The following is a 22,440-nucleotide window of genomic DNA, read 5'->3' as shown; positions in this document are numbered from 1 at the left end:
GTAGAGTTGGAAGACTTACCTCCTCGATTTTCCACCTCATCCTCACCGTGCTTGGTCTTTTCCTCATTAGACTCGAGCGCTTTCCCACTACGCAATTCCACAGCCTTCACATGTTCTCTTGGATTAACTTCCGTGTTGCTTGGCAAAGCTCCTTGCTCCCTATTAGCAATCAACTTAGCCAATTGTCCAATTTGATTTTCTAACCCCTTTATGGATGCATCTTGGTTCTGAAATCTCGTCTCTGTTGCAGAAATAAATTTAGTCAGCATTTGCTCTAAATTGGACTTCTCCTCCCGAGGCGGTTCTGGCTTGAAACCTTGGTGCATCCCATATGGTGGACCTCTTTGTTGGCGATTTTGATTGTTTTGACCTCCCCATGAGAAGTTTGGGTGATTCCGCCATCCCGGATTATATGTATTAGAATAAAGGTCATTTCTAGGACGGTTCTGGAATCCCACTTGTTTTACCGGTGCTCCCTCAGACACATAGAATGGATTGTCATCTTGGCAATCCTGCACGTCATGCTCACCCCCACACTTATCACAGAAAATTTCTTGCAGACGCATAGCCGACCCACTCATGCTCATCCCATCAATCTTCCTATTCAAAGCCTCTAACTGTGCTGAAACCGCCAGTAAATCATTAACTTGATTAACTCCAGCACCTCGTCTCTGCCTATCAGACTGAGGATGATAGATACTAGCAGCCATCTCCTCCAATAACTCATATCCTTCCTCAGCCGTCTTTCACAGTAAGTTACCACAGGCAGCAGCATCTATCATAGTACGGTTAGGAGTAAGCAGACCGTAGTAGAAAGTTTGAACAACTAACCCAAGAGGCAGCTCATGGTGTGGACATCTCCTCAACAAGTCCTTGTAGCGCTCCCATGCCTCGTAAAGTGACTCTTGCTCATATTGAGCAAAAGTAGTAATGTCGGCTCTAAGCTTCATAGTCTTCGACGGAGGAAAGTACTTGATCAGGAATGCCTTTGTCATATCCTCCCATGTAGTAATAGACCCTACAGGCAAACAGTTTAACCACGACTTAGCTTTATCTCTCAGTGAAAATGGAAATAAACGCAAACGAACAGCATCATCAGACACGCCATTAAACTTAAAAGTATCACAAATTTCAAGAAAGTCAGCTATATGAGAGTTAGGGTCGTCAAGTGCACTTCCCCCAAATTGGACAGTGTTCTGAATCATCTGAATGATAGCTGGCTTGATCTCAAACTGATTGACTCGGATGACTGGTCTAACGATGCTTGGACGTGCTCCATCAAGAGACGGCTGTGCATAATCCAACATCGGTATACGCCTTGGCTCCTCTCTTTGTTGACCGCCTTCCATTCTTTCCTTCGCTCTTTGCTGCTGTAGTCGACGTCTAGCTGTGCGTTCGATCTCGGGGTCAAAAGGCTCAAGCTTACACTCGAGTGATCTTCGCATGCACTACAAGAAAAATCTGCAACACAATGAGAGTATCAAATAACAATAAAAGAAATAATACTAAAGAATTTAAATGAAAATAAAAATCGTGAATCAACAGTCCCCGGCAACGGCGCCAAAAACTTGATCGAGCAAAACTTGCACAGTGAATAGTCCCAAAATTTATTTTATAATTGAAAGCTCGATTTAAATATCGCAAGTGCACGATAGTCAAGTTATAATAAACGTAAGTGAATACGAGTATCGATCCACAAGGACTGCGTTACAATATTTTTATTTTCAAGTAAAGTTCTTTAGCAACGATAGAATGAGTTGATGATTGAACTAATGTAGAATAAACAAGTAAAATAATTAAAATGCAAAAGAAATGTGTTCAAGAACGCAATGATTAATTTGGATCAAATCAAATGAGAAATGAATTTGTTGGGAAATTATCAGTTCACCTACCACTCGTGTTTAAATAATTACACTCGACTTTTACTCGTGCATTCGACGGAATTCCTCAGACTAATTAATATACTCTGTCGAGCTATATTAATACTAATCATAAACATGCAGTACTCAAGTGTCCTCAAGTATTTAACAGTTCAAGATTGCATTACTTCTTACGGAATCCACTAGCTTTCATCCGGGTGAACTATCACTATCGACACGTACCCAATTCCGTATATCTACTAAAATTGTAAATCCGTGGTTTATACTATTTGATCGTATTGTTAATTATTCTATCGAAATCATTAACAACATGAAATAATCAAAGGAAGTTAGCTAGGCTTCGATTGAAACAAGAAAGAACAATAGCATAAACAAATCACTAATAAAACCGTCGATAAATAATGTTAAACAACGAGTACGGGGTAGGATCCCCTCAAATCCCAACAAATCTAGAGTTTAGCTACTAAAATTCATAATAAAAACCAACAACAATCTAAGAATTAAAAACTGAATAATGAAAATACTAAAGATGACGACGGATGACGGCCACGACGCGTGGAAATCTCGAAGTCTTCGAAATCTCCTTTGCTCCTAGCCTTCTCTCCCAGAAAAAATGATAAAAATAATGATGTCAGCCTGGAAAACGGCGCCCCTCTCGTGTATTAGGTCTATCGTGTAGGATAGAGTCCAAAAAAAAGGAAACAAATCTTTTCAAATCTCGCGGCTCGCTAGGGCGGTCAAAAGTGTCCGCCCTAGCGAGAGGTTCTCGCAGAAAATTCCTCGGTCATGTCCCTGGGTTCGCTGGGGCGGTCACTTTTGACCGCCCTAGCGAGACGCTTGCGCAACAACTCCTCGGCCAGACCAACATGCTCGCTGGGGCGGTCACTTTTGACCGCCCTAGCGAGTCCTTCTCGATGCTTTGGCAAATATTCTCCCACTTTTTGGTTCAATTCCTACAAAATAACCACCAACTGCACGAGATCAGTCATAGTCTAAATAATGCTAGAAAAATGCTAAATTAAACTAAAACAAACTAATATGATGCATGAATGCGACTCAAAACCAACACTAAAAATACGTAAAAACGAGTCCTATCACTCACCCAGCTTTGTCTTCTATCTTTAATTATCAAGATTCTCCTCAAGTAATACGCATATGCTGTACCGCATTCAAGCAAGATTCAAGTGCGATATTTAACCAAAATAAAAGCAAGAAGTAAGAACACACGACACAAGAATTTATAGTGGTTCGGCTTTCTTCGCCTACATCCACTTGGAACTCAGAGCAAGGTTCTTTATTGAGATTTCCAGAAGATGAAGAACGATACAAAGAGAAGATTAGATGAATGGATTTCTACATATACACGATTGTTTATATATCCAAGCCTTATCCCTTCATTGACTTACTTCTAACTTGACTAACTTAACTAACTAACTTATTAGTTATATAATCAGTTATTAGTAGCTCAAGAATAAACCATCCACGACTGAATTCCTCTTTTGGTTTTTACTGCATCTTCTGAGTTGTGCTTGCTACTGAATCTTGATCAACTTTTGCTACAAATATCCACCTGATCAGCATATCAGTATTCCTTGCTCTTCATTTTTCCCCCTTTTCTCCTTCCTAAGGAGGTTTTCCCAGTTTGATTAGTGACATACAATGTTGAAGTTTCGTCAATGTCACTAATTTTGTCAGCAAATCAGAAGGGTTGTCATTAGACCCAATCTTTTTTATCTTCACTCTTCCTTGATGTTGGAAACTAAATTTCAGTGATTTGAGAAACTAAGTATCGAACTTATTGAAATAACTGATCAAAGGCAAACGAGCTTAACTGACTAAAATCTTACAACTGATAGTTGTCATTAGCTGAAGATTAACGCGTACCAGCTAAATCTTATCCACGTCGAACTGATCAGTTGGAAACTAATCAGTTGAAGCAGCATCTAACTGACTGATCAGTTGAAACAATCAGTTATGAGTTTTCCAGCAAAGTATCCTTCAGCTGAACTATCAGCTGTACACGTCATCAGTTGACAACGACAACCGACAAATAGTACAACAGACTGCAACTAGTAGTGGAACGCCGCATTTCAGAGATTTCAGTGTACGATTGTCAGAGAATATTGACGTGGCAATCAACGGATATAAAGATTCAAATGTTATTTAATATTACCGTTGAGAGAGAAGCCTATAAATAGGTGAAGAAGGCAGATGAGAAAATAACACGCGAACTACTATTCTATTCAAGCTTTCTGTTACTCTGCTAAAATCACCAACCGTATTCAAATATCAAGAGCTCACTCTTATCAGATATATTAGTAGCAATCAAGGCTATATTTACGAGCTTGTTAGCACTTTAAAATCTTTGTTAGATTCATTCAGTTGTGTTATATTCAATGACGCACTGTAAAAGTTATTGTGAACTAAAAGTTTCACTTTTGGCAGTGTTAAGTCCAAACTGAAGTGGATCAGTACAACTTTTGTATTCGTTCAAAGTCTTTCAGTGGAAATCATATCTTCGTGATAGAAGGGGTGACGTAGGAATTATTCTATTCTCCGAACATCCAGAAACAAATCGAGTGTATTTTATTTCAGTTACTATCAGTTTTTCTATCTTTCAGTCAGTTCACTTCCGCAACTTTTTTCAGTTAAATTGATTGTTATCGACTGACGAGATACCGAGTGTCAGTTTGTCATTAAACTGAACCCAATATTCGAAAAGAATTTATAATCCGTGAGTGTTTATTCAACTTCCCTTCTAAACACTTATCACCTACTAACCGATCATTTCAAGTGGTATCAGAGCGGTTGTATCTCGTCTCAGAATATTTCTACTCAAACTATCCATTATGTCTTTCTTCAACCAGATCCCAATAATTTCCCAGAGAAGACTTCGATGATTGGAAAATCACGATGCAGGCTCACTTAGCTGCACAAGACGATGATATGTGGTACGTTATCACTGACGGACCAATGAAGATTCTGAAAGCCAACACAGCAGTTGCAATCACCGATGGGTCACCTTATAGAATTGAAAAGCCCAGAGATGAATGGACTGCTAAGGACAAAATAAAAGCAAATCTGGACAATGTGGCAAAGGATATACTGTACAAAATGCTGGATAAAATAACTTTTAGCAAGATCAAAATGTGTAAGACAGCTAAAGAAATTTGGGAAAAGCTGATCCAGCTTTGTGAAGGAAATGAACAATCCAAAGAGAGTAAACTTTCTGTTGCTGTTCAGAAGTTTGATAATATCAAGATGAGAACTGGATAATCGATGCATGAGTATGATGAAAGAGTCAGCTGTATCATCAATGAACTAAATGCACTTGGAAAAGTGTATACCAACAAAGAAGTTGCATTAAAAGTGATCAGAGGTCTTCCCAAGGAGTGGGACGTTAAGACCATGGCAATGAGGGAGTCCAATGATCTAAACAAGGTTGAGCTTCATGGCCTATTTGCTGATCTGAAGGCCTATGAGTTTGAGCTGCAAACTCAAGAAGGAGAACCCTCTACTCCAGCAGCCACAACTGCCTTAGCTGCTGTGAGAACAGAACCAACTGGTTCAGTCGAGAAAGTTGCTGATCAGCTGAGAAATGATGCTATGTCATTTTTCATCAAAAAATTTGAAGATTTACGAGGAAAAATCAAGGGAACTTCCAGAAGCATTATCTGAGAAACAATTCTAAAGAGGAATCAAACACTTGCTACAACTGTGGCAAACCCGGTCACTTCATTTCTGACTGTCCTAAACCTAAAAAGAAGTCAAGGCTCGACTGAGAGAAAGAAAGAAGAAGTCATATGAGCACAAGAGGAGACCCAAGGATGATAAGAAGTCTTTCAGAAAGAAGCATGAAGTGCTCTTAGCTGAAGAAAGTAAATCAAAATGGGCAGAAACTGACAGCGAAGAGTTAGAGCCAGAAACCTCATGCAGTTCCAGTGATGGTGAAGAGGAAGTGAAGTGTCTAATGGCTGGTGATACAGAAATAGAGTCAAGCAGTCAACAGGTATTTGACTTCGCCTCAACTGATTTCACTAGAGAAGAACTCATTTCAACTCTTCATGACATGGTTAACGAGTACGACAAGCTTGCCTTATCTTTTTAAAAGGCCAGAGCAAAGCAAAATGATCCCATACAATAAAAATAAAACTGATGTATCAGTTGATGTGTTGAGTCTAAAAGGAGAAATTGCTGAACTCAATGCTGAAAGAAGCAGGAATCAGTCAATGATTCAGAAGTTGATGCTTGAAAAGTCAAAGCAAACTGATCTCATTCAGGCTTGGAACAAATCATCTGTTGCATTAACTGAAATACAGAACTAAGAAAAATCAGTTACTGATAAAACTGGTTTAGGGTTCAGTAACCAAGATGAAATGTCTTCCAATGATACTCGACCAACACTGAATATGGATAAAGGGAAATACATTCACTTTGTCAAATCAGTTGTGGTACAAGAACAAACTGAGCCAAGTAAACTGGTTGAACAACATACTGAAAGTACGAACAAGGCTAGAAGATATGGTATTGGTTATAGTCCAAAAGTTTTAAATGACTCACGCAGTCAGTCGTCAAAAAGATTCAGCAGGAATTATTCAAATGGCTACTCCAATTACTATAACAACAAGACAGTTCAGAAAATATATCAGGCTGAACAATCAGTTGAACAAAGCCAAATCACATGTTATCTCATCTGCACACTACACACCAAGCACACACAAATCTAGAAAGACCATCTGGAATACAGCAACTTGACAGTCAGTTAGACTGATCCAAGTCTGGATTCCTAAAGGACTAATTAATTTTGGACCCAAATAGAAAAGTGTACCAAAATTATATCATGTGTGTGATGGCAAGTAACAGGTACAAGCAAGGAATCAATCAGGTACTTGGATAGTGGATGCTCACGACACATGACGGGAGATGCAAATTTGCTATCTCAACTGATCAAGTACACTGGACCAAACATCAGTTTTGGAGATAATTTCAAATGTAAAACTGTGGGTAATAGTAAGCTTATCCATGGTAACTTTATCATTAATGATGTTTTATTAGTTGAGAATCTCAAGTATAATCTGATTAGCATCAGTCAGTTATGCGATAATGGATTCTCATTTCAGTTTGACAAATATTCTTGTTCAGTCAGAGATTCAACTGATGAGGTCATACTTACTGGCAAACGGTGTGGAAACACTTTCAAAGTCAGTTGGAATGATCAACCTTATGCAACAATATGTTTTATTGCTTCAAAATCGTCTAAAAACTGGTTATGGCATAAGAGATTAAACCACCTGAACTTTAAATCTATTGCATATATGAGTAATCACGATCTTGTCACTGGTTTTCCCAAAATGGATTTTACCAAAGATAAAATTTGCTTAGCATGTCAGTTTGGTAAACAAGTTAAATCTTCTTTTAAAACTAGGGCCGTAAATCTTCTTCCCGATGCTTAGAGCTGTTACATATGGATCTATTTGGTCCAATATCAGTCATGAGCTTAGTGGGAATGAAATACCTTAGTGGTTGTAGATGATTTTTCAAGATTTACTTGGGTTATATGTCTCAAATCCAAAGACCAAACTGCTGCACAACTGATAAAGCTTTTCATGATTTTTAGAAAATCAGATCCGATCGAGGAACTGAATTCATCAATCAAATTCTTTCAAATTTTTTAGAAAATGCTGTAATTAGGCATGATCTCTCAGCAGCTAGAACTCCTCAGCAAAATGGTGTAGTTGAGTGGAGAAATTGGACCCTTAAAGAAGCTGCTAGAATAATGCTTGTTAATTCTGGTATTTCTCAAAGGTTTTGGGCAGAGGCAGTAAACACTGAGTGTTATATTCAGAACAGATCGATGATTAATAAAAATCATTTGAAAACACCTTATGAGATCTGGCATGGATGAAAAAGTGTGGTTTCTTACTTCAAAATATTCGGCTGCAAATTTTTTATTCTTGATAATGGCAAAAATCATTTAAAAGCCTTTGATGCTAAATCTGCAGAGGGAATATTTCTGAGATATTCTTCAATTAGCAAAGCTTATAGAGTCTTTAACAAGAGCACACTAAATGTTGAAGAGTCTATACATGTTGTTTTTTATGAAACTGCAGTAACTGATAAGCCAACTGATCCAGTTGAGCTAGTTGATCGATTTACAGATATCAGTTTGGAGGATGATCATGAAGAAGAAAATCATATCAATCGAAACATCCTTCAAACACCTGAACCTGAAATTGTGGATCAATCAGTTGAACATGAAGTATTTCTTGAAAGTCAGTTGGGAGAGCAAAGAAATGATATTCAGTTACCAACTGAAACAGGCTCCAATTGAAACTGAAAACATTCAGTTGCGTACAGAAGTAATTGCTGATACAGAAGCAACAAACGCTGAACTCAGAAGGAAGAAATCACATCCTCCAGAATTGGTGATAGGCGATCCATCTGACCCGGTAAGAACAAGAAATCAAGTGCTCAATTTATTCATTCATTCAGCTTTTGTATCGCAATTGGAACCGAAGAAAACTGATGAAGCTCTTGCTGATCCAAACTGGACAAATGCAATGCAAGAAGAGTTGAATCAGTTTACCCATAATAGTGTCTGGAAGCTAGTTCAAAGACCAGTTTCAAAAACTGTTATAGGTACAAAATGGTTGTACAGGAATAAACTGAACGAAGATGATTCAGTTGTTCGCAACTAGGCGAGACTGGTAGCACAAGGATATAGGCAAGAAGAAGGAATTGATTATGATGAAACATATGCACCAGTTGCAAGACTGGAAGCTATCAGAATATTCCTTGCCTATGCATCATTCAAGAACTTCAAAGTCTATCAGATGGATGTAAAGAGTGCATTCTTGAATGGTCAGTTGCAAGAGGAAGTCTATTTTGAACAACCTCCAGGTTTGATCAATCATCATTTTCCTGATCATGTCTACCATTTGAACAAAGTCCTTATATGGTCTTAAACAATCTCCAAGAGCTTGGTATGAAATTCTTTCAAAATTTCTAACTGATCACGATTTTTTTGTTGGATCAGTTGATAAGACATTGTTCAAATTTTCAAAAAATGATCACCTTTTACTCGTTCAAATTTATGTTGATGATATTATATTTGGGCCAACTAAACCCAAATTAAACGAGAAATTTGCTAAGTTGATGTAGGAGAAATTTGAAATGAGCATGATGGACGAACTGACATTTTTTCTTGGACTACAAGTGAAGCAACTGGAGACAGACACTTTTATTAGTCAAACTAAATACATGAAGGAGTTGCTGAAGAAATTTGGCATGGAATCGGGTTCAGCTGCAAGTACTCCCATGAGCTCATCAGTGAAACTGGACACTGATCAAGGGAGAATATCAGTTGAGACGACACTTTACAGAGGTTTAATAGGTTCATTATTGTACCTAACTGCTAGTCGTCCTTATATTGTATTTGCTGTTTGTATGTGTGCTATATTTCAGGCAAACCATAAGCAATCATATTTTTCAGCTGCCAAACGTATTTTAAATTATCTTAAGGGCACACAAAATGTTGGGTTATGATATTCTAAAGACTCCGCTTTCAATTAAGTTGGATTTTCAGATGTAGATTATGCAGGATGTAAGCTTGATCGTAAAAGTACAAGTGGATCATGTCAGTTTCTAGGAGACAGACTGATCTCTTGGTTCAGCAAGAAGCAAACATCCGTAGCAACTTCCACAACTGAAGCAGAATACCTTGATGCTGAAAGATTATGTGCTCAACTGCTCTGAGTTCAACAACAACTGAGAGATTATGGAGTTGACGCTAAAGAATCGCCCATATTCTGTGACAATACAAGCACAATTGCTATTACCTACATTCCAGTTCTTCACTCGAGGACCAAGCACATAGATGTCAAGCCATCACTTTATTAGAGATCATGCCTTGAAGAAGGACATAAGACTGAAATATGTCTCAACTGAACAACAAGCAGCTGACATCTTCACCAAACCATTACCCGAGACTAAGTTTTCTCACTTTCGCAATATACTTGGATTAATTGATTTATCCTAATCAGTTTTACTGTTGATATATAAGTTGTTAATTAATTTGTGTCATCTATCAGTTCTATCGTCATTTACTATTCATTCAGTTCGTCTTTTATCCATTTGAATTTCAACTGATGTCGGTTAATCTTTTATCAGTTATTATGTTCAGATCGTGATTTACTTATCAACTGATGAGATTAACTCTTGCAGGAAAATAAAAGACAAAGATAAATTAGATTATCATTTTATTCATTTAAAAAAATTAGTACGGAGTACATCGAAATATTCTTCTTCAACAGAAGACCTCCACTTGGTCAACCAACGGGTTAAATCTCCGGTGGAAGTCTTAAGGAAGCTATCTGAGTCAGTTGTACGCTCTAGGATCTTCATTTCCTTCTGGAGCATTAGTTGGTAGACATATTCATCTTCGAACATGTCCACTGTATCAGCAACGTGCAAGCGTTCCCGATATTTCTTCAGTTTTGACAACAGTTTGGGGGTGGTATCCATTCCACACTCCTGAAGAAACTGGAGTCCTTGAAGCTCCTCCCAGTATCAAAGGATTTTGTGGAAGACTTCATCTTCCATAGCAGTTTTTCTTTCCTCCAGAGCTGAATTCATAAAAGCTTCAGCCATATCTGGAGTCTTCGAGTTACCTGCACCTGCCATTATAGCTTTTGATTGTTATTTGCTGATATGATTGAAACTAACCGAGCTATTCTCATTTATAGCTCAGGGACAAGGAAGATGAAAGGAAAAAGTCATTACGGCAGACGATTAACCTTCTAAGCATAAGATTTAATTTGATTCATTTTGCTTAAATTCTCGTAATCTTTATATGCATTTATTAAGGGGGAATATTAGTTCAAAAGGTTAACTGATAAGACAAAAGTTAGTAACGTGACTGATTATCGAAGCATTAAATGCTATCTTTCAACAAATGATAGGTTGAAACGTGGACCCTTTTAATCCATGTATTTTCAACACACGCTTTTACCATACATACACACGTCTTTTATTCAAAATTTCCTGGACTAACACGTGTTCAATAATTCAAACAGTCACGTACATAAGTACTTTGCCCGCTCCATTTCAGTTCTTTTTCCTTATGCTTACCTAAAATTCTCAGAGCAAAAGAAAATTCAAGCTTTCTTTTCGCAGGAAATCATTCAGTTCTAATGGCAAATCAAATTCCCGCTCACATGTTGAATGCTATTGCTATCAATTTTGAATCAGTTCTATCAGTCGGAGAGGCCGATGTCAAGAACGTCTTTCTGAAGCTAGAATCAGCTGGGCTGAGGACATTTTTGGGGCAATCATCACAAGAGATCTACCCGAAGGAACTTCAGGATTTCTACTCTAACGGGAATATCAATTCTGATGGAAGCATCATCACTACTGTCAATGGTTAGTTGTTGACCATTTCTGAAGAATCGTTTGGAGAAATGTTCTTATTGCCTTCTGATGGGCTGGTAAACCTTGCTGACGTTAAGGCATTTGATGGCGAAGAGATGCAAACTCTACTTTTTGCTGATGGACAGAAAATCAAAGTTTCCGATTTAAAGAAGGAACTGAAGCACGAAGTTCAGTTGCTGGCTGATATTGTAGCCAAGGGGCTATTGGCAAAGGCAGGATCATTTGCTGCACTTACCTTGGAGAAATTTCACGCCATCACTATTATTATGGCTGGTCGAAGACTGAACTGGAAGCACCTTATCTTCAATATCTTGAAGAATATGTTTCAATCCACCAAGCAGTCCGAAGGATTCGCAGTACAGCTAAGTTATTTGATGAAAGTCAAAGGTCTGGTGGCTGATGATTCAGAGAGATCATCAAAATTCAAAGTCTTCAACGCCAAGAATGTTCAGCCGCCAAAAACTAAACTGGACATATCTCATTATCAGTTTGTGAAGATCAAAAAGGAGATTGGGACGCAGCAGGATGTTCCCAAGTCAATAAAAAAGGGAAGAACTTTGGCTCAACTGAAAACCATTAAGAGAAAATTGATTGTCAGTGGATCAGATTCTGAGGAAACACCTTTTCAGTTGATTACATAGAAACAAAGGACACAGAAAACCAAGCCAATAGGAAAGTTGGCATCTTTCCCAGCTGATATATTGAAGCAATCAGACGCTCAACAGCCTATTCATGCTATTCCTTTGAAAGCTATTCCAGCTGATGTTTCAGCTAAAGATCAGTTACCTCCACCAACTGATCCATCCAAAAAGGTCGTCACTACAGCTGGTAAAAAGAAGGAATCAGCAAGAGTTTCAGCTCCTTTGATCAATATAAATCGACCTACAATCCTTGCTCCTGCTCGACCCAAAGGAATCAGAATTCAGGAACAAGTGGACACTACTCACTCTGGACTGAACATTCCACACATTCTTTCTGATGAGAAAGGAAATGGCAAGTTGATCGAAGAGCCCAGACCATCAAATGCAATTCAGACTAACATTGACCTTATATGGGAACAGGTCAATGCCTTTGCTGAATCCAAACTGAAAGTTTATGATGCTTGGACGAGGTTCAGAACTCACATCTTTGCCAAACAGTTGAAAAAGAAGTCTAAACTGAATACATTCATCAAATTGGAAGCAACTGTTCTCAAAATGGTCAGAGCTGCTACCATTGTTCAGGCATTGGAGAGAAAGAATTATTTCTTTGATCAAATAAGAGCCAAAAAGTTAGGTCAACTGATCGAAAAGCTCAAAAGCAACTACATTCCCACAAGTCTAACCGCTTATAATGATCGAGTTGTGCTCACTCAGTTGGACACGATCTTATTGCTCTGCAATCGCAGATAAATTTTTGGGAAATGGATCAAGAGTTAATCAATCATGAAGGCACTTCAGAAGAAGAAGAAGATGAATCGTCATCTCAACACAAAGAGCCATCCCCAAAACAAGCTGCTCCTACAACAATAGAGCCAATTCAGGATGTGCCACCATCTTCTTCTATTGATCCTCAACTTTACTCGGACGCTGACTTGACACTTGCTAATATCGATGAGATCATTCAGTCAGTCGCCCGAGAATTTCAAACAAATGTGCCTTCAACTGAATCAGTTGATCTCCCAACAGAACAAGCAACTAAAGATGTTCAAACTGATGTGCCCATTCACTCACCTGTTGAGCCTAATGTTGACACTGAGGAGGCTCAGTTGCATGTTGACGAACTACAACAAGTTTCAGTTGACCAACAATCAGAACCATCAGTCACTGACCCTCCAACTGAAACTACCACAGATCCTCAACTTAATCAGTAGAACAGTCCATCTGCTGCTCCAAATCAATCTTCTTCTCCTCTTATTCAAGAAGAAGTCAGTGTGCAAGACGTGCCAGAGCTGACACATGCTGAAACAGAGGTTTCTGACCTGACTTTGGTGATATTTGATCAATCTACCAAGGAACAAGAACCAGGGCTGTCTGGACCAGTATCTCTTCATCCATCCTCAGACATGGATTTAGTCCTTGAAGAGATTCAGGACATTCAGCTAAATATGTCAAAGATAATACAAGAAATAAAGGAGATTCAAAGCACTAAGCTTGCTCACTCTCTGAAGTTGAACTCCTCTAGTGAATATCATTCAGGCAAACTGAAATCTATTCAAACAGATGTGACCTCCATCTTCTTTACGATCGACGAGCTTAAAAAGAACAGAGGCTTAGCTGAGAGTCTCTCCCTTACTCAAGACTCAATCAGCAAGAGAGTTGAATCTATGGAGACATCTGTCTCAAAGAAAATCGACTTGCTGCAAACCACTGTATTGACTGCTATCAAAGACATTGCAGCTGATGTTATGATTCTATCTCTCAAAGTCGATGTTATTGACAAAAAGGGGGAAGCAGCTAGATTGATGAAGGAATAAGTGAGGATACAACATACGAGACATTTTTGTCAGTTATTAATTAAAGATTATTTGTTTTCTTTGTACGAATCTGTACAATAGAAAAATTATTTTATCTACAATGATACAAAGAATTCTTTTACTTCAACTTTATAATTTATTAAATTCTGAGTTTTGTCAATCACCAAAAAGGGAGAAATTGTGGGAACTAAATTTCAGTGATTTGACAAACTAAGCATCAAACTTATTGGAATAACTGATCAAAGGCAAACAAGCTTAACTGACTAAAATCTTATAACTGATAGTTGTCATTAGCTGAAGATTAATGCGTACCAGCTAAATCTTATCCACGTCGAACTAATCAGTTGGAAACTGATTAGTGGAAGCAGAATCTAACTGACTGATCAGTTGGGAACTGATCAGTTGAAACAATCAGTTATGAGTTTTCCAGCAAAGTATCCTTCAGCTGATCTCTCAGCTGTACACGTCATCAGTTGAGAATGACAACCGGCAAATAGTACAACAGACTGCAACTAGTAGCAGAACGCCGCATTTCAGAGATTGCAGTGTACGATTGTCACAGAATATTGACGTGGCAATCAACGGATATAAAGATTCAAATGTTATTTAATATTACCGTTGAGAGGGAAGCCTATAAATAGGTGAAGAAGGACAGCTGAGAAAATAACACGCGAACTACTATTCTATTCAAGCTTGCTGTTACTTTGCTAAAATTACCACTCGTATTCAAATATCAAGAGCTCACTCTTATCAAATATATCAGTAGCAATCAAAGCTATATTTACGAGCTTGCTAGCACTTTGAAATCTTTGTTAGATTTCCATTCAGTTGTGTTATATTCAGTCATGCACTGTAAAAGTTATTGTGAACTAAGAGTTTCAGCTTTGGCAGTGTTAAGTCCAAACTGAAGTGGGTCAGTACAACGTTTGTATTCGATCAAAGTCTTTCAGTGAAAATCTTATCTTCGTGATAGAATGGGTGACGTAGGAGTTATTCTATTCTCCGAACATCCAGAAATAAATCGTGTGCATTTTATTTCAATTACTATCAGTTATTCTATCTTTCAGTCAGTTTACTTCCGCAACTGTATTTCAGTTAAACTGATTGTTATCGACTGACGAGATACCGAGTGTCAGTTTGTCATTAAACCGGACCCGATATTCGAAAAGAATTTAAAATCCGTGAGTGTTTATTCAACCTCCCTTCTAAACACTTAACACTTACTAACCAATCCTTTCACTTGAGATACCATATCCCTCATGAAATGAAGCCTAACATCTATGTGTTTTGTCCTTTCATGATGCACTGGATTTTTCATCTGTTGCACCGCTCCCTGATTATCACAGTATACCACGGTCTCAGCTTGACATCCTTTTAATTCTTCAACCAAGCCTTTCATCCATAATGCTTCCTTAAACGCCTCTGTAGCAGCAACATACTCAGCATTTGTGGTGGACAGATTTACAATATGTTGAAGTGTAGATTTCCAGCAGACCGTATTTCCATATAGTGTAAACATATATCCTGTTTGTGACTTCCTCTTATCAACGTCACCAGCAAATTCTGAATCCATATAACCCTGCTATTTTCTCATTTTCTTTCCAATTGTTGTCGAATTTCAACCCAGCCCCCTTTGAGCCTTTAAGATGCCTTAGCACCCACTTTACAGCTTGCCAATGTTTAAGGCCAGGATTAGACGTAAACCTGCTAACTAAGCTTGACGCAAAAGCTATATCAGGTCACGCACCATACCATACATAATACTCCCTGCAGCACTGGAGTAAGGTACTTTAGGCATCTCTCCACTTATTCTTCACCTTTCGAGCTTTGCTCTGAAGACAGTTTAAGATGTGCTTCTATTGGTTTTGTCACGGCCTTTGCATTGTGCATATTGTACCTTGTGATAACTTTACTTAATTATGCTTCTTGTGTGATATATAAGTGGCCCAGAGATCTATATCTTATTATATCCACACCTAAGATTCTTGATGCTTGCCCCTATTTGTTTCATTTATAACTCTGTTCCTAGCAATTGTTTTAGTTTATTGACTTCATTGATTTCCTTGCTTGCGATGAGCATATCATCCACATATAGTATCAAGTATAATTTGCTGCCCTTTTACAGATTCTTAAAATAGAAACAGCTATCATATTTGCTTCTTTGTTATCCATTTCTGATCATGAATGCATCAAACCTTAGGTACCACTGGCGGGGTGATTGTTTCAGGCCATATAGTGATTTCTTCAAGTGACAAACTTTGTGTTCCTCACCGGCTGATACATAGCCTTCCGATCGAGCCATGAGAATAGTTTCCTCCAACTCCCTATGTAAGAAAGCCGTCTTAAACATCCATTTGTTCCAATTCCATATTATAATGGGTCACCAAGGATAGTAGTATTCTAATGGAGGAGTGTTTTACTACTAGTGAAAAGATCACGTTGTAGTCTATTCCCTCCCGTTGAGAGTAGCCCGTTGCCACTAACCTCGCTTTGTACTTGGCTTCCATAACTCCTGGAACTCCTTCTTTGAACTTATATATCCATTTGCAGCTTATTACCTTTTGTTTTTCTGGATTTATACTAGTGTCCAGGTATGATTTTTCCTTAAGGACATCATTTCTTCGTCCATTGCTTGTCGCCACAAATGGGCCCTGTTACAGCTAGCAGCTTCCTGATATGATCTTGGGTCTTCATTTATTATGTTTTGGGTTGCACAAATGGAATAGGCAGTTCGTTCAGCAAAACCAAGTCTGTTTGGTGGTCCTAATGTCCCGTCTTTTCCTATCTCTGGCTAGTTGGTACTGACTTAAATCAGTTTGATCAGTAGTGACCCTTACTTCTTCTTCTTGAATTTCATTCTTAATAGTTTCAGGTTCACACTCCACCTTAGTCTGATAGCTTCCTTCTTGTTCTATTTGGACAGATTGAGTCCCACGGTCTTCTTGGCTATGCACTTCATGCTTTAGTATCTTCTGCTCGTTGAAGATCACATCCCTGTTGGTGATTACCTTAGAGTTGTTTCCTTCATTAGACCAACATCTAAATCCCTTCACTCCGTTAGAGTATCTCAATAAAATACACCTTTTTGATCAATGCTCAAGCTTTCCTTCATTAACATGCACATATGTTGGGCATCCAAAGACTCTTAGGTTTGAGTAGTCCACTGGTTTTCCATACCATATTTCTTCGGGTGTCTTAAATTCCAATTTTGTAGAATGGCTTCTGTTAATTAAGTGAACTGAAGTAGACACAGCTTCCCCCCAAAATTGCTTACTCAAGTTAGCATGGTTAAGCATCAAGTATTGTTCGATTCATGCGTTCTGCTACTCCATTTTGTTGAGGAGTGTGTCTCACTGTCTTGTGTCTTGCAAGCCATTGATATTTACAAAATTCATGTAAACTCACATGCAAGATATTCAAGTCCATTATCAGTTCTTAGTCTCTTAATCCTCATTCTACAAAGGCTTTCCCTTGTTTGAAGCTTTTAAACGCCTCGCTCTTTTGCTTGAGTACGTAGACCCAAAACTTTCTTGAAAAATCATCAATGAAGTTTATGAAATATCTAGCCCCCCTAGAGTTTTAACCTTAGCTGGTCCCCAAATATCAGAATGTACATAATCTAGAGTTCCCTTAGTGGTATTTTTTGCAACGTTGAACTTAACTCTAGTTTGTTTACTGAAGATGCAATGTTCACAAAAATATATTTTGTGCACAAAGTCAGAACTAGAGATTCTTTGAGCTAGTGGAGCTTTTCTCCTCAACCACCCGAAGTTGAGCAATCTAACTCACTCAAGGGACGCGGGCAAGGTCATGTGGCTTGTCTAGTCGTGTATGGTTTCTCGCAAGAGGTAAGACGATGGCCAGGGCGTTTAGCGCGAGCGTTAAAAGTAGCTGAGTCAAGTCGAGATAATACTAAATTATTCAATTATAGGGTAACTTTCGAGGCTTCACATGAGAGCCTTCTTTTTTAAGGCTAAAACTCATCAGTCAGCTCGGCTGTTTCTTTAACTCATCGATTCCTCTTTGACTAATGTGACCAAGCCTAAGATGCCACAACTTTGTCATATCTTTTGACTGTTCTGTGACTAAGTTTACAATAGGAATGCTTGTGTTTCCTTGCAAAACATACCTGCCTTCTTTCTTGATTCCCTTCATTATGACCAGAGCACCCTGAACTAACTTTTAGGACTCCTTCTTCAGCTTTGTATGTATAGCCTTTATTATCCAGACATCCAAGTGAGATCAGATTTCTTTTGAGGCCTGGTACAATACGGACTTCTGTCAAGCTCCTACTAATTCCACCATTCATGATAAGTTTTATGGACCCTATGCCCATCACTTTGCATTCGGTGTTGTTTCCCATGATTACTCGACCTCCATCACCTTCTTCGAAGGTTTCAAACCATTCTCGATTTGGTGTCATGTGTTATGAATGCCTTGAATCTAGCATCCACTCAATCTATTTCTCTTCAGTGGGCACAGAGAGTATTTCAGAGCTTTCATATCCGTCTGAAATCATGGCTTGGTTCGTAGACTCATGCTCTCTGTTTGTTATCTTCTTTTTCAAATCCAGACAGTCCCTTTTGGATTGCCCTTCTTTATGGCAGCAGAAGCACTTGAATTTTGTCCTTGATTTAGATCGACTTTTCCCTTTGCGTTTAATGTTATGTTGCTCCCTTATTTATGATCTGCCCCTCATGAATAAGCCTTCCCCATCTCCCTCATCTTTTACTAGCCTATCACAAGTCTCTTTGGACTTCAAGACTGTTTGAACTTCATCTAGTGTCAATGTTTCACGGGAAAACTTGATTGTATCGACGAAGATTGAATATGATTTTGGCAAGGAGTTCAAGATCAGAATTGCCTTATCTAAGTTATCGATCTTTGTCTCAAGATTCTCCAAAGCAATGATGATTTTATTGAACTCGTCAAGATTGTCATCTATGGATTATCTTCGAGCATCTTGAATCCAAACAATTTGCCCTTAATATGAATTCGATTGTAGAAGGTGTTTGTCATATACAGCTGCTCCAATTTTAACCAAACTCTGGCTGCTGTAGATTCTCGATCAACCTCTCGTAATACTTTCTCACTGAGATGCAGAATGATAGTGTTATATGCTTGCTCGAGAATATCTGCTTTCTCGTCGGAACTCATTATCGATGGTAGACTCTTCTCCCCTTCAAGGGCTTTGGAAACATTCATTTTTGAACCAGAATTGCCCTCATTATTTTCCTCCAAATTGAGAAGTCGGTTTTTCCATCGAATCGTTCAATCTCGACTCTGGAGACTCCCATCCTTGACATTTTCGGACTTCATGAAGAGCTAGCTCTGATACCAGTTTGTTGTGATTATCCCCAACTTTGTCTTCTCCCTTTGATGATCAAGATTCTCCTCACGTAATATGCATATGCTCAACCACATTCAAGCAAGATTCAAGTGCAATATTTAACTCCAAAATGAAAGCAAGAGGTAAGAACACACGACGCAAGAATTTATAGTGGTTCGGCTTTCTTCGCCTACATCCACTTGGAACTCAGAGCAAGGTTCTTTATTGAGATTTCCAGAAGATGAAGAACGATACAAAGGGAAGATCAGATGAATGCCTTTCTACAGATACACGTTTGTTTATATATCCAAGCCTTATCCATTAATTGACTTACTTCTAACTTGACTAAACTAACTAACTTTTAGTTATCTAATCAGTTATTAGTAGCTCAACAATAAACCATCCACGACTGAATTCTTCTTCTTTTTTTTTTTTAAAACCACATCTTCTGAGTTGTGCTTGCTATTGAATGTTGATCAACTTTTGCTACAATTTAATATCAACCAAACTAAAAAATCCATTTCAAGATTCATACCACTTCTCCTTTCCTTGTTAAGTACGTGGGTTGGGCGTGGGCCGATGGCCACCTGGCACCCTCTATTATTTTTCATTTTAGATTTTTGTCAAAATAATTTATTAAAAAATAATAATTTAGAATCTTTGCATAAGCCTTTATATCAAATTCGGATAATGAAATTCTATATAAAAATATTTGTTGAAAAATAATATTTAAAATGTGTAAATTGAATATTTGAATGTTGAAAATAAGAGTTGTAAATATTGAAAATTAGTGTGTGATGATGTAGGTAATGATGTATTTTATTTTTGGATTATTTGTAAAGATTTCCTATAAATAGATCTCTCATTTGTGAAGAAATCACAATTGATTAAAGAGAAAAATATTATAAAGTGTGTAGTTTGGATAAATTTTGAAAGTTTGAGATTTTTACTTTTTATCATAAATTTTTACTTTTCACAACACGTTATCAGCACGAAGCTCTAAAAGTCCTCCATATTTTTCCAAGCTCCAAAACAGAAGAAAAAGGTAACAAAAGTAATAATATTTATTTTACTGTTTATTTATTGTGTATATATTTAATATATAATATAATGTTATGATATAATAAAATAAAATTTTCAAAAACTTGTTATAAATCCTGGGAGGATGTTAAGACGACATCCCGCACTCCCGGTAAGGGCTACGATAAGTATAAAAGCCTATAAGATTTTTAAACAAAATAAATTATGACACTTCATTATAATAATGTGATATGATATACATAATTATTTAAACATGTCTAATATTATATACATCATATTATTACCATAAAATTATACAAATACATACCTTTATTTTTTTGTACACCAACGGTCATAAACGGTAAAAAACGGACTAGTTTTTGCCCTATAAATATGATCTCACAAACTCTATCAATCACTCCAACTTTCTCTTCTTATCTAAAAATTATTCTTCATCAAATTTTTCGAAGAAAAAAGAAGATGACTTTCTCAAGGTTATTTTTAATTATTTTGGTTATCATACTCACGAGTCTTGTATTTATCGGAGAATATCCTCCTCGTGTGTTTTCTTTATTTTTACAAATGCTTGTACTTGTTGTTTATCCATTACTTTGTATTGCAATATTCATTAACTAATAAAATGCATCGTAATTTTTTTAGTACCACCATGTCAAATTTGACAAAGCTCGAATTTGTTGCGCTCGACATCACGGGGAAAAATTATATGCCATGGACTCTCGATAGTAGAAATGCATCTTGAGTCATTGGGTCTAAGTGAGACCATAAAAGAAAATGACATATCGACATCACAAGAAAAGGCAAAAGCCATTATATTTTTGCGTCAACATCTCGACAAGGGATTGAAATGTGAATATTTAATTGAAAAAGATCTCATGGCTTTGTGGAAAGGATTGAAAGAAAGATTTGAACATATAAGGGAAGTTATACTTCCGACCGCTCGTGATGAATGAAATATGTTAAGATTCCAAGATTTTAAGAAAGTCAGTGATTACAATTCAGCGATGTATCGAATAATCTCGCAGCTAAAATTTTGTGGACATGAGGTCACAGAATCGAAAATACTTAAAAAAACATTTTCCACGTTTCATGCATCAAATATTACTCTACAGCAACAATATAGATTACGTGGATTTGCGAGATATTCTGAACTCATCGCCTGTCTTCTTGTGGCGGAAAAGAACAACGAGCTATTAATGAGAAATCATCAGTCCCGACCCACAAGATCAACAGCATTTCCAGAAGTAAATGCTGTAAGTAAAAATGAATTTAAACCTCGAAACCAAAATCAAATTCAAGGACAAGATTTTGGTCGAGGTCGTGGACGTGGACGTGGAATTGGCCGTGGTCGTGGTCGAGGCCGTGGTTTTGAAAACAATAGAGATAGTTATTTTTATAACTCATCTCAAAAGATCGTCCCAAACCATCCACTGAAAAGGCATCATGAGAATACAAGTGTTAATGAGAATCACTCAAAAAGATATGAAAGTTCTGGTTTCAGATGTGGTACTCCAGGACATTGGTCCCGTATTTGTCGAGCCCCTGAGCATCTTTGTAAACTTTATAAAGAATCATTAAAGGGGAAAGAAAAGGAGACCAACTTCACTGAACGCAGTGATCCGTTTGAGTGATTCAACTCATTTTGATGCTGATGATTTTATGAATGATTTCTCTGGAAATGATCAATATGTTGGTGGGATATAAATGAACAATATTGATGCTGCAAATTTTCTCAATGATTTCTCTGAAAATGAACAATATAGTGGTAGAATATAAATGTACATTAATTTATTTTTCATGTATTCATATAATAATGTTTTATTATACAATTATGATATGTGTTATATTGTCAGTCATTTTATTTCATTGCATATTTTTTTTGAAGTTCAAATATGGAAAATGGTATGAGCAAAGCTGAAGTTTGCATACCCGATAGTGGTACAACGCACACTATCCTCTGAGATAAAAGATATTTCTTGGAACTAAAACCAACAAAAACAACGGTGAATACAATATCAGGTCATGTAGACTTGATTAAAGGATGTGGTAAAGCACAATTTTTGCTACCTAATGGTACAAAATTTTTTATCAATGATGCTTTATATTCACCACAATCGAAAAGAAATTTGTTGAGTTTTAATGATATATATTCCCATGGGTATGATACTCAAACAATGAATGAAGGGAATGAGAAGTATATGTGTCTTATCACATATAAATCAGGAAAGAAATATGTGATTGAAAAACAACCAATGCTCCCTACTGGATTGCATTATACACATATAAGTCTCATTGAATCAAACATGATA

At 37.4% G+C, this 22,440-nt stretch overlaps 1 non-coding gene across 1 annotated transcript; it reads left to right on the top strand.

Annotated features, from left to right (window-relative positions):
- Positions 1 to 840: 840 nt before the first annotated feature.
- LOC140820360 (small nucleolar RNA R71) lies at positions 841 to 947 on the top strand. The gene has a single exon (XR_012115437.1). It is a non-coding gene; the product is annotated as a small nucleolar RNA R71 (small nucleolar RNA).
- Positions 948 to 22,440: the final 21,493 nt, after the last annotated feature.

Source organism: Primulina eburnea, chromosome 18 (genome assembly GCF_022965805.1).
Source record: "Primulina eburnea isolate SZY01 chromosome 18, ASM2296580v1, whole genome shotgun sequence".
NCBI lineage: Eukaryota > Viridiplantae > Streptophyta > Magnoliopsida > Lamiales > Gesneriaceae > Primulina > Primulina eburnea.
This window is presented reverse-complemented; position numbering and strand designations above follow the sequence as displayed.